This window comes from Lactuca sativa, chromosome 5 (genome assembly GCF_002870075.4).
Source record: "Lactuca sativa cultivar Salinas chromosome 5, Lsat_Salinas_v11, whole genome shotgun sequence".
In the NCBI taxonomy this organism is placed as follows: domain Eukaryota; kingdom Viridiplantae; phylum Streptophyta; class Magnoliopsida; order Asterales; family Asteraceae; genus Lactuca; species Lactuca sativa.
The window spans coordinates 288,238,495-288,247,435 of NC_056627.2; positions in this window are offsets into that span (position 1 = coordinate 288,238,495).

Sequence of the window (8,941 nt, forward strand, 5' to 3'; positions counted from 1 at the left end):
TAAAATCCAAAACTCTCGCATACGAGCTCCGTTTTTGACGTTCTTTATATGCACGCGTAGCTAAAATTACGATCTACAACTTCCGTTTAGACTTCGTCGGCTAATTTTGAATTTAAATTTTACATTATTATTTTTAACAGACCGGGACAGGAAATCCGTTAAAAATTCATAACTTCTTCATCCGACGTCCGTTTTCGTCAGACTTTTTACCGTTGTGCTCCTAATGACGAGACCTTCAATTATCGTTTAGGTTGTGTCGGCTAAAAATCACTCGATCTAAAATTCGAGTTTTTAGCTGTCTACTGCTACGCTGAAACTTCGAAAAAATCATAACTTCCTCATACGAAGTCAGATTTGGGCGTTCTTTTTATTGAACTTTTCGGTTTAATGGATACTACGACTTTCGTTTAGATTACTAAGGCTAAACAGTAGTTTATCAAAAACTCACTTTTTACGACATTTAGCACCGTGCCGATTTTGTCGCGAAACTTCGACAGGTCATAACTTCTTCGTTATAACTCGGATTTTGGTATTCTTTATATCCCCGAAATCCTTGTTTCGACCGCTACAACTTTATGTAAAGATATCGGGCTTATCTCACACTTTAATTTTGACGCTTATTTTTATTCTTAATTAATTAAGCATAAAACACATAATTCACATAATTCCTTTTCATTTCTTCAAAATGAGTTACAAAGGTTAACCTAGACTATTAACTCAATATAAATGCCTAGGCTAGAAACACGGGTGTTACACTTTTAGGGGTAGAAGTGTCTTATTTCCAGTCAACAATGTGTATTAATCTGACCGGGTAAGCAATTTGAGCTAGCCTATCTTACCGAGAAAGCCACAAATCAAACAAAGATTGTCTGACCGGGTCAGCCCAATTCACTGACTCGACCCAGTCAGACGGGTTTCAAACACACCCTTAGTCTAACTGTATCTAGTGTGCTGAAAAGCACGTTCAAGTCTTATAATAAATGAAATATGCAGTATAAACTATAAAGATATGAGATAGGTGTATGTGTTAGCCGTCCGAAAAAAGGTTTTTTTAGAGGGAATTTCGTCCCGAAATATGCATCTTGAACGAGGTTAGATTGTAGATACACTTATACACTTACACAACCAACGCCCTTTTTGGCTTTCAAGTTTTATTGTAACAAGGTTACATTATGGATACACTTATACACAAAATCTCTAAGACGTTGTTTGACTCAAAATTTTCCAGTTGTCACATCATCCCCCCGTTAGAGGAAATTTCATCCCGAAATTTGCATCTTGAACGGGTTCTTGCAACTAGAGGAAAAGTTGTGGATATTTCTGTTTCATTTGATCTTCCCGCTCCCAAGTGAATTTGGGTCCTCTCTTGGCGTTCCAACGGACCTTTACTATTGGTATATGGCTTTGTTTCGTCCTTTTGACTTCCCTGTCCATGATTTCCACTGGTTCCTCTATGAAGTGTAGACTGTCGTTTACCTCGATCTTGTCAAGTGGGACCACAAGAGTCTAATCAGACAAACACTTCTTCAGGTATGACACATGGAAGACAAGATGTATGTTGCTGAGTTCTTGTGGCAGTCGAAGCTTGTAAGCCATCGGGCCGATTCTAGGAAGGATCTCGAATGGCCCGATATACCTTGGATTTAGCTTCCCACGTTTGCCGAAACGTATCATTCCCTTCCAGGGTGAGACCTTCAACAGAACTAGGTCACCAACCTGGAATTCCAAAGGTTTTCGTCATTTATCATCATAACTCTTTTACCGATCCTGGGATACCTTTAATCGTTCACGGATCTGAACGATCTTCTCCGTAGTTCCTCGTATGATCTCCGGGCCGGTGAGAGTGCTATTAGGCAAAAATGTCCTCTTGCTAGCTTCGTGTCGCCTACCTCATCCCAACACAATGGTGATCTACACTTGCGCCCTAGAGGGCTTCGAATGGGCGGCCTTGATGCTAGTGTGATAGTTGTTATTGTATGAGAACTCAATGAGTGTTAAGTGGGTATCCCAATACTTACCAAAGTCTATCACACATGCTCTCAACATGTCTTCTAGTGTCTGGATGGTCCTTTCGCTTTGACCGTCTGTTTGAGGGTGATAAGCTATACTCATGTCGAGTTTGGTCCCTAAGGACTTCTATAGTGATTGCCAAAATCGTGAGGTGAACCGGCTAACTCTATCGAAGATGATAGATGTTGGCACCCCATGTAGTTGCACGATCTCTTTAATGTACGTCCTGGTTAGCTCCTCCATATTGTCGGTCTCTTTTATTGGCAGGAAGTGCGCGGATTTGGTTAACCTGTCAACGATCACCTAGATGATGTCAAGTCCACCCATTATCTTAGGTAACTTGGTTATGAAGTCCATGGTTATTGACTCCCACTTCCACTCGAATATGTCCGATTGTTGAATCAAACCCGAGGGCTTTTGATATTCTCCCTTGACCTTGGCAGAAGTCAAGCACTTGCCCACATAGTTAGCGATTTCTACCTTCATGTTTGGCCACTAATAAAGTTTTTTTAGGTCCAAATACATCTTGTCTGAATTGGGATGAACGGAGTATTTTGTCTTGTGAGCCTCGTTCATGACAACGTCTTTGTACCCACCGAATCTTGGGGTCCAGATTCGATCCATGATGTAACGAGCTCCGTCATCCCTGACTTCGAAGTTTTTATCCATTCCCTGTAGGGCCTCTCCTGCGACGTTCTCGAGTTTCAAGTCTTCTAACTGCGCCTCCTTGATTTGTGTGGACAGGTGTGAATGGATGGTCATGGTAAATGATTTTACTCGGCGGCCCAAGTATTCTTTCCGACTTAGGGCATCTGCTACTACGTTGTCCTTGCATGGATGATAACGAATTTCACACTCGTAGTTATTTAGCAGTTCCACCCATCATCGTTGTCTCATGGTAAGCTCATTTTGATTGAGAATGTGCTAAAGACTTTTATGGTCTGTGAAGATGGTGCATTTGGTGTCATAAAGGTAGTGCCTCCTACACAAAGATTATGGCAAGCTGAGCACTCGGGGGTGTCGTTGGGCTTCGCCGTAGGCTAGATGAAGAAAAATGGTCTAACTATCAGAATTTTCAAAGATATATCGACTGAAAGGTGTGAGGGAGGAGTGAAAGAATGAGCAGGTATTTATAGCTGAGTTTCGAGTCTTGTGCGTCGTGCAATAGGAGGCGTTTCGTGCATAAGGGTGACATCGATCTAATGGGCTGCCGACATGTGGCACGATCTGGGTGGGGCTACGTGGTTGACTTCGCGCGCAACCTTGGTGCGACGCGCGTGCGCATGTGAAGTTTTCTAGATTTTCAAAATTATATAACTCCTTCATACTAGCTCCGTTTTTACGTTCTTTATATCCACAGAAAGCTCTCGACGGGATCTATAACTTTCCTTTAGACTCTGTTGGCTAATTTTAACTTTATTTTATTTACACATGTTTAGGCTATTAAAGCCCATGTAAACTGCATAACTCTCACATCTGGCATCCGTTTCCGATGGTTTTTATATCGTTGGAATCCTAAAAACGAGATCTTTGACTCTCATTTATATTGTTTTGGCTGATAGTCTATCGATCTAAAATTCAATATCGGTGCCCACACGGTTGCGCCGAATTTTGGAAAAATCATAACTTCCTTTAGTGAAGTAAGATTTAGAAGATACCTATACACACGAATTCGCTTTTACGACATCTATGAATTCTGTTTAGAGTTCCTAAGCTAAAAAGCAATCTAACCCACATTCACTTTTTATGTTATCCATAGCCACGTTGGTTTTATCGTGAGACTTTGGCGTTTCCTAACTTCTTCGTTCTAAGTCGGATTGAGGCGTTCTAGATATGTATGGGATTCCAATTATGAATACTATAACTAGGTTTAGATAAATTTCTGTGACATCCCCAAATTTCTCGGCCAGAAAAGACCGATTTAATTTATGCTTTTTAAAATCAAACTAGAGAAATCTTTATAAAAGATGTTGCAGAATTGGTCCCCAAAACAAAATATGATAAAAGTTTGTCAAAACCTTTCTTTAAGAAATATATCATTTCCTTTTATATCAAAACCTCGGGATGTCATGTTCCGATACAGATCAAAAGCATAAACAAGACATTATAAGCCTTACGACAGTTATTTGTAACTACTGACCTATAATCCAAAATTCACTCATCATCATCATCCGACTGTGCTCGGGGTCCTCTACCTGTAATATAAACAGCTGAGTGGGTCAGGCTTGGAATCCTGGAGAGCATATATGGTTTTCAACCCACAATACATAAATTTATTATGTTTAAACATCAATCAATCAACCGAATTACCCTAAACCCCATTATTTTATTTATTTCTTAAGGGTTTACCCTAAGAATCAACTATCACTCCTTCCTAAGGATTCATCCTAAGGAATAGACACAAAGTCACCTCGTGACCGGGGTTTATACAACGGGCACTAATTCCATAGCTGCCAAAGTTTATTCAACATGTGCTAAGTCCATAGCTCTTATTTATCGACAATATTATTTATAGGTGTTCTCTCCTGCAATACATGTCATTGGGTTTTAGAGTACAACAAATGAACATATAGTTCATTACACCTACAGGTTGCGGGCCTGCTAGTGTTCCATAGACTGTCTAGAATAGTCCATGGTTGTCATCCATACTCTGCTGGATGATGGGGGCCAACAATTTTGGTAAGTGATTCTCTCAAATTTTCACCACTCACCCTCAACTCATGATCAATATTATTGATCATCTCCTTTATCCAGCTCACCTTTCATCATACCCACTATTTCATCTACTCATGTTTTACCCAACATTTTTCGTAGATAAAAAGCATATACAGTTTAAAACTTGTATAAAACATCAATTCAACAGTCACCTCAATTAAACAATTAGTATATTTACACATAACACGTATTTCAAGGTAAATACTTCATATCTATGTGTAAATTGAAAGTAACTACACACTCACATATTTTGGTGAAAATCGGGCAGCAATTCGATTCCTAAAACGATCGTTTCTAATAAAACCGGGAGTTTTGTTGAGAAACCGGGCTCTGCAAAAGTCGGGCTTCGAAACCGAAAAGATAAATTTTCCGGGCTTCTCGGGCACTTCGTGGGGTATTCCGGGCTTTACAATCGATACTGGGGCTTTGCGGGATGTTAAAATGAAGAAAATATGGGTTTAGGGGTTAAAAGTGGCAATTTCTTAAAAATATCCGAGAAGGCTCGCAGCCTTCTATTTATAGGGTGAAGCTTCTGATCGGACGGCTGAGAAGGCTCGCAGGCGAAGGCTCGCACATGGCTCGCACCTGCGAGGGCTCGCTGGCGGCTTCTAAGTGGACCAGAGTCTGCTGGTGCACCTGCGAGGCTCGGAGCTAGGTTAAGCGAGGCTCGGAGCTAGGCTAAGCGAGGCTCGGACACACACGGCAGCAGGGCGAAGCTTCGGCTGGGGAGCTGGCTGCTTCGGATTGGGCCTCCTCCTCGGTCGAATCAGAAGAGGACACGTGGCTTCGCATGACTCAGCAGTTTCGGTGACTCAGCAGCCTAGTGACTCAGCAGGACACGTGTCACATTCTAAGCGAGGGTGACGTGGCAAAGTGTGACTATGCGATTTTTCTCGATTTTCGCGCCAAAACTTCTAAAATCCATAACTTTCGCATACGAGCTCCGTTTTTGACGCTCTTTATATGCATGCGTAGCTAAAATTACGATCTACAACTTCCGTTTAGACTTCGTCGGCTACTTTTGACTTTAAATTTTATATTATTATTTTTAACAGACCGGGACAGGAAATCCGTTAAAACTTCATAACTTCTTCATACGACGTCCGTTTACGTCAGACTTTTTACCGTTCTGCACCTAATGATGAGACCTTCAATTCTCGTTTAGGTCGTGACGGCTAAAAATCGCTCGATCTAAAATTCGAGTTTTTAGCTGTCTACTGCTAAGCTAAAACTTCGAAAAATCATAACTTCCTCATACGAAGTCAGATTTGGGCGTTCTTTTTTATCGAACTTCTCGGTTTAACGAATACTACGACTTTCGTTTACATTACTAAGGCTAAAAAGTAGTTTATCAAAAACTCACTTTTTACGACACTCGGCACCGTGCTGGTTTTGTCGTGAAACTTCGACAGGTCATAACTTCTTCGTTATAACTTGGATTTCGGCATTCTTTATATCCCCGAAATCCTTGTTTCGACCACTACAACTTTATGTAAAGATATCGGGCTTATCTCATACTTTAATTTTGACGCTTATTTTTATTTTTAATTAATTAAACCCTAATAATTAAGCATAAAACACATAATTCACATAAAATTCACATAATTCCTTTTCATTTCTTCTAAATGAGTTACAAAGGTTAACCTAGACCATTATGTCAATATTAATGCCTAGCCTAGAAATACGGGCGTTACATTTTCCCTTAGTGATCTTTTATTTTTGACGTGTATTTTTTATCTTATTTATTTTATAATATATGTTACTATCATATAAAACACATAACCACAAAATATATGAATAATCCTATCTTATTCATTCACAAAATGACTACATGACTTCACCACAATGGTTACATGTGTTGGATTAGCGTCTAAGTCCATAACTATTTTGGTATGTACTTGACCCGATGGTGCATGGTCCTTTTGGGTTGCCTTCACCAACGCAACTTGATAGGATGAATTATGGAGAGAAAGGATTAAATATGATTCTTTAATATATTATGAGAATAATATATTAAAGGAGAAATCATATTGTTTAATTAATATTAGTCAATAATTAATTGGTAATTAGTTTTGTGACTAAAAGAGATTAATTATACTTAAGGGACTGGAATTGTAATTATAAGATAATTGCAATTGGGCCATGGATTGCCTTGTATTAAGGAGTAAATGAATTCTATGGGGAAACCCATAAGGAAATCGTCCAAGGCCTTAAGGAAAGGGATCCATGGGTTGCTTAGGGCTTAAGCATCCAAATTAGGTTTTCCTTGTTAGATAACCCTAATAGCCTAACTATATATACATCCCTTATGACCCAAAAACGAAAAAAAAAATCCTTCTAGGGTTTCACACGTTTTTGGGCAGCCTCCTTCCTCTCTCCTCTTCATCCTCTTGCTCTTGGTGTTTGTGAACCATTAAAGGAGTGACATTTGTGACTCTAAGCTTTCTAAAGTCAATACAAGGAGGATTTGAGATTGTTATTGCCACATAACAATCAAGGTATGATCTAAACCCTAATCATATGTTATATTGGTTATCATATTCTAGATGTAGAGTTTATAGTCTTGAATAACTTGCATGTACAATAGAGAAACCTAGATCCAAGCATTAGGGTTTGTATGAGCACATAGGATGTTCTTAGGACCACAACCCATCAGTGGTATCAGAGCCTTGATTGGTTTCTATTGTATTGATGCCTTGTATGTTGAAAAAATTCGTTTTTTCTGGTTCTGCTTGCTGAACTTGCCGAGTCTCTAGATGAACTCGCCGAGTCCATGCTAACTCGACGAGTCCATGCCTGACTCGACGAGTCGCCTGGTCAGAATGAGGGAAAACCGGGATTTCTTGCTGTTTTTGCTTAAGGATAGTTGCCTTATCATATTAGATCAATATAAATCCGATTTTTTGATATATATGACTATATTCTTGATCTAATTGGAGATATTTATCAATTAATAAAATATTTGTTTCCTTATGTGATAATTGATTAATTATTTTGATTAAATTGGTAAATTGTTTTGCAAGAAATCATTAAATAAATCAAATATGGATAATTATGTGATTAAATGTTAATTTAGATTATTTGTTATTTGATCCTTGTGTTATGAAATGTTTCATATTTTCCCCTTTAGGTTTTATAATTTAAATTTGACCTCAAAAGTTTTGTTGTTTTGAAATTTAAATAGTTGAAACCCTAATGTTTTGAAAAAAGTTTCAAAACTTGCCCTCAAGTTTTGGAATTTAAATTTTGATTAATTGTTTAATTTTGATGTATATTTAAATTCTAAACCCTAATGTTTTGAAATGTTTCAAAACTTTCCCTCAAGTTTTGGAATTTAAAAGTTGATTAAAAGTTTAATTAGGAATGTTAAATTCTTAGACCCTAGTATTGTTTTGAAAAAGTTCAAATCACACCCTTATGGTTTTATTAATTAATTAAGGTGTATAATTAAAAGAGGTTTAATAAATCCATAAAAGTTTTGGTTTACAATTTAATTGAATTTAAGGTATAATTACTAAATTTGACCACCTAGTATTTTAAAAAGTATAAAATACACCCTATACTATATATAACATTAAAAGTCTAACATTATATATGTATGAGTAAAAGTCAGTCTTACCATTAGTAGGCCTCATTCACGAAGCTGATCTATGAGGGGTGTTTAAGGAAATTGCCTATAAAATGGCGATTGAATGGGTATCCACTCTTACCCACCGCACTCTTGACTAGTGGAGGGTCGTTAGCCGAACGGGTAGGATAGGACGAAAACCTTCCATTATAAGTATAATGAATTACTAAAGTAACTAAATGTTTTTCAAATTCCCAATCTTAGTTACTTAGGCAAAAGTGAATTGATGCAATTCCATGAAATTACACTTTGTGCCCTTACGAAGACGTTAGTAGAGCGTGTGTGGTTCACCGGCACACTAAATGGTTCTAAGCAAAGGTAGCAAAGGGTGACTCAGTGTTTGTCGTAGTTCGGTGGAGCGTGTGTGGTTTATCGGCACATGGAATAGGTGACTGTAACATGTGGGGGCACCATGTAGTTTGCATGGTTATTCACACCCGCTTTGTGATCATCGACATCCCAGTCACAAACAAGAGGGGCATATCGAGATTTAAACATGCCATTGAAATTTTCAATGAATCTCATAGGATCTAGGAGTTTTCATAAATTTAAAACTTTAATTTTTTTTCGTTTTTCATGGTGGAAATT